At 36.9% G+C, this 10,933-nt stretch overlaps 1 long non-coding RNA gene across 1 annotated transcript in view; it reads left to right on the forward strand.

The window, feature by feature from the left end:
- The window catches only part of LOC108520397 (uncharacterized), a 40,680-nt gene that overhangs the window by 3,587 nt on the left and 26,160 nt on the right, over positions 1 to 10,933 (forward strand). The window contains exons 2-3 of the long non-coding RNA XR_001882902.1: positions 1,986 to 2,128; positions 8,052 to 8,168. This is a non-coding gene — a long non-coding RNA (uncharacterized LOC108520397). The remainder of the gene's footprint in view (positions 1 to 1,985; positions 2,129 to 8,051; positions 8,169 to 10,933) is intronic.

A 10,933-nucleotide genomic window follows, 5' to 3' on the forward strand; every position in this document is an offset into this window, starting at 1 on the left:
AAAAAAAAAAAAAAAGAAAGAAAACAGCCTCGTGAAGGATGTCTCATATTTGTCAGATGCTAAACATTAATTTACTAGAAAAAAAAAATCTGTATTTTCCTTACTGGGCTTTATGATTTTAAAATATTCCTGTTGTAAGTATGGTCATATTTGAAAATTAAAAATGATATATAGTCAAAATTATTCCACAACTTTTTTTAACAATGTGATTATTTTTGGCATTTCGTACAGGGAATTCTGAATTCTTCTTTGTAAGAATTAGAGTACTCTAATAAATAAAGTGTGGTAAGTAATAATAAAGTATTAAACCTCCTTCTGGGGCATTCACTCTTGTCTCCAGGCAGAGTATAGATTTTATCATTTACAGATACTTGGGTGAATGCCCACAGTACTCAAAGATAAGTTTTTTAGGAGGTTATATTACTTTAACAAGAAATATAAAACAGCAGAACAAAGTTTCATTATAGGACTTCCTTTATGGGTTAGTAACAGCTACAAACCAGAAGGGCAAATGTATTACTTCATAACAATGTTGTAATATATTTCAGGATGTTTTGTTTGTTTTTGTTTTAAGACAGAGTCTCATTCTATATAATATATATACTCCATATCAGACTGTAATAATACAGAAAAAAAAACTGATGCTTCCTGGTCTATTAAAGTTCAAAGTAATTTTGTTATATTTTGTTAAAAGGGACAAATAGTGACTTCTTGGTTGCAACTCAGGTTACCTAGGTTTCCCAAAGACAGCATGTCTGCTTGGATCATTGGAGTCAGTCTGTCAGACAGAAAACATTGCTCCTACCACCATCCCACCAAATCATTCCTGTGAAGTATAATTAACTAGTATCAAGTGACGGCAGTGAAATGATTTCTGAATTATTCTATTCTTTGTATGCCTGAAGCTTACTGTGGTTTTTTTTTTTTAACATAATATTTATACTAATTATCATTTGCTCTCTGACAGCAAACACATTAGGGCAACTATCTCAGTCTTCCTATGACTCATGCATTTACATCTTGAGACTTGATCTTTAAAACAATTCCAGCCCCATATCTTCTGCTTCATATCAGACTGTATCACTTTTCCTGTTATCCTGCTGTACCTTCTTATTCAACATATCCCAAACTCATCCTGCCTTCCTTCATGCACAGATCTAGCTCTCTGCCAAGCTTCTGGTTTCTGTCAATACCCCTTTCCCTCCCATTTACTAAGCTTAGAACCTCACTGCCATATATATATTTTTTTCTTTTGTTCTATTTTCACTTCTTTATCTTTTAAAATTGTTGTCATATAGACATATATGCATATTATATATTATAGATACATATTATATATTATATACATAGTGTATATATAATATATATATATATATTTTGAGACAGGATCTCACTCTTACCACCCAAGCTAGAGTGCAGTGGCATGATCTCGGCTCACTGCAACCTCTGCCTCCCAGGCTCAAGCGATCCTCCCATCTCAGCCTCCCAAGTAGCTGTGACTGCAGGCTTTCACCACCATGCCTGACTAATTTTTGTATTTTTAGTAGAGATGGTTTCGCAATGTTGCCCAGGCTGGTCCTGAACTCCTGAGCTCAGATGATCCACCTGCGTTAGCCTCCTGAAGTGCTGGGATTACAGGTGTGAGACACTGCGCCCAGCCTACACACACACACACACACACACACACACACACACACACGCGTATTTTAATTTCAACTTTTAGATATAGAAGGTATATGTGCAGATTTGTTACAGGGATATATTGCACCCAGGTAGTGAGCATCGTACCCAACAAGTAGTTTTTCAACCCATACTCCACTGCCTCCCTTCCTCTAGTAGTCCACAGTGTATACTCTTCCCATGTTTATGTCTAACACAGCTATGTTTGATGCTTCCCTTTTTTTTAGTTTCCTGTCCATTCCATTTCCATGTCTTGTCTGACCTTTCTTTCAAAATATTTTCTCTCTTTCACAATGCTTCTGTAGTCCAAGGAAAAGTCAAACTTGAACAAAAAGAGGAACGTCTCTTCTGATGAGACTGGAGAAAAGGATTTAAGGTACAATGTGAATGGAACTTAATGTAATTTATAGATTTTTAAATCTACATTTTACAGCAAAACAAAAAAAAGGTGAGTAAAACTTTAAGCATTGCATAAACCACTATAATATCTTTTAGTTTTCTGATAATAGTAATAGTAGATAACATATTGAACCTTTATCATCTGCTGAGTGCTAGTCCTAATACTTAACATATAATATTTCTGCTCCTTATAACAAAATTTCAACAAAGTAGGCATTATGCATTTCTCTTTGTAGTTTTATGTATGTTTACTTCATGTATTTTGACACCCTTTTATTAAGTGCATATTTGTTTAGGATCGTTAGGTCCTCTCAATGAATTTATGTGAATAATTCACCATTATGAAATGGCCTTCATTTTCCCTAGTGAAATTTTTTACTCTGAAATCTGCTTAGTATTATATTAATACAGTCATTTCAACTTCATTTTGACTTATGTTACTATGATATATAATTTACTATCTTTTTACTTTTAACCTACTTTTGTCTTTATATTTAAAGTGGATTTCTTGGAAGTCTCAATCTCTGGGTTGTAATTGATATGTTTATATCATTTGTATTTAATGTATTTATGAATATGTTTTGGTTTAAATGTATCATCTTGTTGCTTGTTTTCTATTTGTACTATCTGTTCTTTGTCCCTCTTTTATTCTTTTTTTAAACTTATTTTGCATTAATTTTTTTTTGTTTTGTTTTGTTTTTTTTTTTGAGACGGAGTCTCGCTCTGTCTCCCAGGCTGGACTGCGGTGGCCGGATCTCAGCTCACTGCAAGCTCCGCCTCCTGGGTTTACGCCATTCTCCTGGCGCAGCCTCCCGAGTAGCTGGTACTACAGGCGCCCACCACCTCGCCCGGCTAGTTTTTTGTATTTTTAGTAGAGACGGGGTTTTACTGTGTTAGCCAGGATGGTCTCGATCTCCTGACCTTGTGATCCGCCTGTCTCGGCCTCCCAAAGTGCTGGGATTACAGGCTTGAGCCACCGCGCCCGGCCTGCATTAATATTTTTTAATAATTCAATTTTATCTCCTTTGTTGGCTTATTAGCAATTGCTCTTTCTATGGTATTTCGGAGGTTATTTTAAGATTTATCATATATAGTTTTTGCTTATCATGATCCAATGTCAAGTGTATTACATACTTTACGTGTATTTTAAAAACCTTACAACACTATACTTCCCATTTTCCATTCCCATGATTTGTGCTGTTGTCATACATTTTATTTTTACATGTGTTATAAACCTCACAATGCATTGTTTTGCTTGAAATGATCAATTATTTTAAAAGACATTTAAATATATCAGACATTCTTTTGTATTTTCCCACATAGTTATCATTTCCAGTGCTCTTTATGTTTTAGTGTTGACTTAGATTTTCATCTGGTATTGTTTTGTTCTTGACCTTTAACACTTCTTAGAATGTAGGTGTGCTAGTGATGTAAACTTTCTGCTTCTGTATGTCTTAAAATGTCATTACTGTACCTTTATTTTTGAAAGATATCTTCATAGGGCGTAGAATTCTAGAGTGACTTTTTTTTCCTCAATATTTTAAAGATGATGCTCCACTGTGTTCTTGCTTGCATTGTTTCCAACAAGAAATCTGCCGTTATCTTTATTTTCATTCCTACTTGTGTAATGTGGCTTTTTTTCTCCCTTCTGTCTGCTTTTAAAGTCTTTTCTTCATTTAAAAAAGCATTTTGACCATAAAGTGCCCTGGTATAATTTTCTTCACTTTCTTTATGCTTCAGGTTTGTTGGTTCATGGATCTATGGGTTTAGACTTTTCACCACATTTTGGAATATTTTTGGCCATTATATTTTCAAATATTTTTCATTTCCTTTGGGAACTAGAATTGTGTATATATTAGACAGCTTATAGTAGTCCTGTAACTTACTCAAGCTCTGTTCTTTTTTCTTTAGTGTTTTGTTTTCTTTGTGTTTCATTTTGGATAGGTTCTATTGCTATGTCTTCAAGTTCACTTTTCTTCTATGTGCCTACTCTGCTATTAATCATATTCAATGTATTTTCCATTTCAGACATTGTAGATTTACCCTCTAGAACTGGAGGTAGCAAAATATGACCCATGGACAATTATCCCTTGGCCCTTTTTTTGTATAGTCCATGAGCTAGGAATGATTTTACATTTTAAAAAGTTTTCATAAGAAAGAATACCTTAAGTGGCCTGCAAAGCCTGAGATATTTACTTTCTGACTCTTTAAAAATGACATTTGCTGACCTTAACTCTAGAATTTTATATCTTTTTTGTATTACCCATATTTCTATTTTACATGTTCAATGTTTCCTCTAGTTTCTTGAATATATAATATAATTATGACTGTTAATGTCCTTATATATGAATCCTTATCTTGTCAGCTTTATCATTTCTGGGTCAATGTCAATGGGTTGGGAAACCCTTATGATCGATTATATTTTCCCCTTTCTTTGAATTCCAAATAATTTCTGATTCAGTGGCCAACATAAATTTTGCCTTGCTGTTTTTTGACATTTTTGTATTACTATAAATATTTTTAAACTTGTCATGGGGTGCAGTTAAGTCACTTGGAAATGATTTGAATCTTTCAGATCTTGCTTTTATGCTTTGGTACATGGGACAAGAGCAGCATTTAGTCCAGGGTAGATTTTTCCCTAATATGAGGCACAACTCTGTGAGTTTTCCATGATGTCTTGTGAATTATGACATTTTCCACTCCCTTTGGTAGGAAGAGGCATTATATCCAACCCTGTATGAACACCTGGAATTGTTTGCAATAATTCTTTTCAAGTGTTTCCCCCTGCTTCAGATAGAATTTTTACATAAATGCACTTTTCAGTACCCAGCTGAAGATTCACGGGAGATCTGCAGATCTTTGGAATTCTCTATGTAGCTGTTACCACTCCTCTACGCCACCCTGCAAACATTACCTACCATGGCCTCCTCTGACTTCCAGCTTTTTCTCAACTCAAGGAGATTACCAGGCTTTGTCTGGGTTCCCCTCCCTGATCCACAACATGGATACTTTCTCCATGCTGTGGAGCAATTATAGAACTCCTCTTATTTTCTTTCTCAGGCATTATTGTCTTTCCTTGCCTGATAGACATTTTGTAGAAAAATACATATATACATGTGTGTGTGTGTATATATATATATATATGTATGTATCAAGATACATTTTCATTTGATTTTTTTAAAGGCCCTTCAACAATTTAGCACCTGCCTACCTTTCCATCTTAACATTTGCCTTAGCTGAACCGATCATATTTCAGTCTTGGCACTTTGGCTCACTTTCTTACCCCTGCCTGAGATTCCTTCTACTTTCTCATGCACAGTGCTACAGGACTTAGATAACACAGATTTCCAGTCTCTTAGAATCAGAATAGGGGTATCTTCCAATTTCTTAAGAGAATTTTTACTTTAGGCAGGGTGTGGTGCCTCATGTCTGTAATCCTAGCACTTTGAGAGGCCGAGGCTGGTGGATTGCCTGAGCCCAGGTGTTTGAGACCAGCCTGGGCAACACGGCGAAACCCCATCTCTACTAAAAATGCAAAAAGTTAGCCAGGCGTGGTGATGCACAACTGTAGTCCCAGCTATTCAGGAGGCTGAGGCATGAGAATCGCTTGAACCCAGGAGATGGAGGTTGAAGTGAGCCGAGATTGTGCCACTTAACTCCAGCCTAGGTGACAGAGTGAGACTCTGTCTCCAAAAAAAAGAAAAAGGAAAAAAAGAATTTTTATTTTGGATTGTCCTTACCGTAGTATTAGAATGGCAAAGTAGAAGGGATTAAAGATTAAAATATGGTTTTCAGAAGCTCTCCTTTCTCTCAAAGATATTTTTATAAATTAGAGAAGATTTGGGCTGGACTGTATCTAAATGCAGAAAATAATTGCTGTTTCATATTGTTTGGGGAGGTCTCTTCTTCTACCCGTCAATGTGGTAAAATGAAAAGACTGTTAATAATTTGGGGAATTGGATTCAAACTCTAGTGCTGTCACTAAACTGTATGAATCTAGGCAAGACATACTAATCACCTGAGTCCTCAGTTTCTTCTGTGTTGTGAAAAAGATGCTAATGTCATAGGCTCCATCATCTGTGATTCTCCTGTTTAAGATAACCTTGTCAGTTCTAATTAGTTTATTGCTTTCATTTCTTTCAATATGCCTTTGATATTTTCTCAGGATATTTCATTAAGCAGGAGAGGATGAGTAAAGTAGATTTTGGGCCCAGTTTGGTGTGCTCAATTCTTTACAAGCCGTCAGTCTAGAGGCTGGATATTTTGTCTATAGTGCTTGTGTTTTTGAGATAGTCACAAACACTTTCATTAAGCAGGAGAGGATGAGTAAAGTAGATTTTGGGCCCAGTTTGGTGTGCTCAATTCTTTACAAGCCGTCAGTCTAGAAGCTGGATATTTTGTCTATAGTGCTTGTGTTTTTGAGATAGTCACAAACACTCCTGGCTAAGATTTTTATAAAATGCAAATTTTATTATGTTATGATTAAAATTCTTTGGTGGCTATCTAGGGTCAAGTGCACATGTCTTAGCAAAGCTTATAAAGGCTTATAAAGTCTGCATCTGGGATGGGAGTAGCATTGGCAGAGGGAAATAAAGGGTTCTGGAGCAGATGGAACCAGGAGGAGAGTATGAATAGGATGACTTGAGGAAGCTTTTCCAGAGATGAGGACTACAATTGCTTTCCAGTGGGCATCAAGGTTGATATTCAGATAAGAGTATTTCCAAAGTACCAAAACAATGAGACAGATTAAAAATGAAAAGGAGTTATATGTAAGAAGTAGAACTCCCCTTTTATGTGGTGTATGTGTGTGTGTGTATGTGTGTGTGTGTGTGTGTGTAAGGACAGCTTGGTGGCTTAAAGGAATTAGAGCTGGACAAGAATGAACCTTCACAATCTGTCCCCTGCTAACATCTCCAACCCCCTTACTCCCTAAAGTCCAGTCTTCTGAATGCGTTATGCCTTTGTCTGCTTCTCGAAACCTTCACAAATGCTAGCCTCTCTTCGTTTTTTTTTTTTTTGAGACGGAGTCTCGCTCTGTCGCCCAGGCTGGAGTGCAGTGGCCGGATCTCAGCTCACTGCAAGCTCCGCCTCCCTGGTTTACGCCATTCTCCTGCCTCAGCCTCCCTAGTAGCTGGGACTACAGGCGCCTGCCACCTCGCTCGGCTAGTTTTTTGTATTTTTTTAGTAGAGACGGGGTTTCACCGTGTTAGCCAGGATGGTCTTAATCTCCTGACCTCGTGATCCGCCCGCCTCGGCCTCCCAAAGTGCTGGGATTACAGGCTTGAGCCAACGCGCCCGGCCTATCCTCTCTTCTAAGACTCAGGTTCTTTCTTCCTGAAACTTTTCTTGGATCTGTCCTCCACTTGGCCATGGTCTGGTTAATTGCTTTTTTTCTGTGTTGTCATAACATTCCATTCACATCTCCCTTATCACACTCATATACTCACTATACTCTGTCCCCCAAAACTAGATATGAGTTTCTCGAGGTCATGCTCTGTCTCTTGTTCATTTTTTAATCCCAAATACTCATCACAGTTGTGGCAGATAAAAATCAATATTTTACTATTGAATGAAAGAGTTTACAAGTTCCTAATCAGTTAATTAATGAATTAATTACTCTTGTGGATCAAACCAAAGTTTGTTGCTCTCTCACCTTTCGTTCTGATCCTGTCTTTCACCTCTTGACTCCCCTTTTTTGGTCTCTTGCGGACCAGTGTCTTCATGCTGTTTCAGTTCTCTATAATCCTACATTCCACCATCCTACTTTCTTTCCCTGCCTATACAAACCCCAGCTCCAAGAGTGGTGATTCAGTTCTAAAAGTGAGATTTGGGAAATTGAAACCAAGGTGTGAATGATGCTTAACCACTTCCCAAGATATTTGCATTTCTGTTCAAAATTAATTTTACTGTAAAAATAACACATGCTTACTTTGGGCAATGTAAATAAATATTTAACAATTATTTACTTGTAGATACTGAGAGCATACAGCAGTGGAATGGTGGGGAGGCAAAAATCTGCTATCATGGAGTGTAAGTTCTAATGGAGGGTGACACCAAACAAAGGAGATGGTTATATAGTAAATTAAAAGGTAATAACTGCTACATTCCTCTCTCTCTCTCTCTCTCGCTCTCTTTCTCTCTCTCTCTCTCTCTCTCTCTCTCTGTGTGTGTGTGTATGTGCAGGGGAGGGAAATGGGCAGATAATTTATCATTTTAATTGATAATGTTGCTGAACTATAAGGCTACATTTTAATCAGTTAGAGAAAGAAGTCTACGTCATTAGCACTTGGAGATCCTGTATTTTGAACTGGTCATAGGGACTGGCTGGGATTTTGAATTGTCTCTTTTGAGAAAGAAGTTAGCTCTGTGTAGGAAGAAGAATAAAAAAGACTATTTGATAACCAGTAGAATAGGTTCAGCAGAGACTGGCTAACTGTTCACCAAACCCAGTTTTTCATCTGGTACACAGAGAGACTACATTTCCCAGCCGCCTTTGCAGTTAGAAGCAACAATATGTGAAGTTCTAATTAGTGGGATGTTAGTGGAAGTAATGAGTGCCACTTCCTGACCTAATCTGTATTAAAAATGTCCCATGTATGTTCTCCTTTTGTTCCCTATTTGCTGGTTAGATGCTAATTCTCAGGGCAGCCTGAGAAATTGTGTGTTGAAGATGGTAGAGGCTCCATTATCCTGAGTATCTTGATCTTGTAGACAGTACCTCACACATTGCACTCTGAAATTGTGCTCTCCTCACCTCCTTGACACTGCCACTAGTTGAACAACAGAGGAATAAGAAATCAACATATTTTACTAAAGCACAGAATTTATAAATTACAGCAGCTAGTGTTCCCTTGACTAATACAATAAATAATATTCTTCATTATGTTTGGGAGATATCCATCTACTACTAGTATATTTTGGGTGTTTTAAAAATGAGGAATTGGCATTAAATTTATTAGGTACCTTTTGATATCTATTTTTATTTTCTCATTTCATGTATAAATGCCATGTGGTTATGTCTAGTGTTCTAGATTAAACTATCCTTTAATTTCATGAGAGTAAAATTTCCTCGGTGGGAACAGATTTTTCTTTTAATATGTATTTTGTTTGTTAGTTTGTTTTTTGTTTTGAGACAGGGTCTTGCTCTGTCACCCAGGCTGGAGTGCAATAGTGCGATCTTGGCTAATTGCATCCTGGGCTCAAACTGATCCTCCTGCCTCAGCCTCCCAAGTAGCAGGGACTACAGGCATGTGCTACCATGCCTGGCTAATTTTTGTGTTTTTTGTAGAGATGGGGTTTCACCCTATTGCCTGGGTTGGTCTTGGACTTCTGGACTCAAAGATCTGTCTGCCTTGGCCTCCCAATGTGCCAGGATTATAGGCATGAGCCACCACTCCCAGCCTGAATATATTTTTGAATTTGATTTGGCAGATTGTATTTAACATTTCTTCATCTATAGCCATAAATGCTATTTTGTTTAATTTCCTTTCCTTTCTTTTTACTTCTTTCTCTTCTTCCTCAAGTAGTCTCCCTTGTTTTTTTTTGTTTTATTTTGTTTTGCATTTGTCAACTGTTGGTATCAGATTTGTAAACCTGATCAAATCAATTTGGAAGTTTTTTCTTTTTAGTTATATCACATGGTATTTTAGAAGAATTCGTTAACAGTTAAAAGCCATCTTGCTCTGTAGTCCTTTTATATTTTCCCAGAAAAAGATTATGTGTTTAGATAGGCTTCTACCTAGCATATATTCTTTTTATTATTTCTGGTTTTCCCTATGAGCTCAGGTACAAAGTTGGAAAATAAGGTTCCCTAGGGTATAATCAAGGTAAGGATAATGGCCCGAAGTTCTGCAGTGGTAATGATCCGTGTTTTTATAAATATATTTCTATGTAAAATATTCTAAACATATGTGAAAAGATAAGAATAATGAACACTTGAGCCACCACAACCCATCTTTGTCAAATGTGAACACTGTCTTTTTTTTTTTTAACTTTATAACTTTCAGTAGGATCTGCTTTAGGAACTGAGTCTTGATGCTGCCTATGTTATGAATTTTAGCTATGTTTTAATACAGTTATTTCTCATTGTCTTGGAATGATTACTTTGAAAGTTTCATCGTGTGATTTTTTTTAAAAGTAAAATTTAATATCAAAACAAGTTATTGTATATATTATAAATATGTATTATACATATAAAACACAAACTAATTGTAAGGCTACATGCTAGTCACATTAGTTTTCTTTTAATTCCTTACTATATGGGCAATACAACATACTTGCCATTAGTTCTGGCTCTTCAAAAATAACAAAACCTAATTTAATAGTCTGGTGCTTAAAAACAAATGCAATGAACTCATCTAAATTTTGGCTCAACTGTGTGATTCTGGGAAAGTTACTGTCCTAAATTTCTTTATTTGTTGATATGATTTGGCTGTGTCTCCACCCAAATCTCATCTTGAATAGTAACTCCCACTATTTCCACATTTCATGGGAGGGACCCAGTGGGAGGTAAATGAATCACGGGGATGGGTCTTTCCCGTGCTGTTCTCGTATGAATAAGTTTCATGAGATCTGATGGTTTTAAAAACAGGTGTTTCCCTGCACAAGCTCTCTCTCTCTTTTTTTTTTTTTGAGATGGTGTCTCACTCTGTCACCCAGGCTGGAGTGCAATGGTGTGATCTCGGCTCACTGCAACCTCCGCCTCCCAGATTCCAGCAATTCTCCTACCTCAGCCTCCTGAGTAGCTGGGATTACAGGAGCCTGTCACCACGCCTGGCTAATTTTTGTATTTTTAGTAGAGACAGGGTTTCACCATGTTGGTCAGGCTGGTCTCAAACTACTGACCTCGTGATCC

This window comes from Rhinopithecus bieti, unplaced genomic scaffold, assembly GCF_001698545.2.
Source record: "Rhinopithecus bieti isolate Rb0 unplaced genomic scaffold, ASM169854v2 scaffold_50350, whole genome shotgun sequence".
Lineage (NCBI taxonomy): Eukaryota > Metazoa > Chordata > Mammalia > Primates > Cercopithecidae > Rhinopithecus > Rhinopithecus bieti.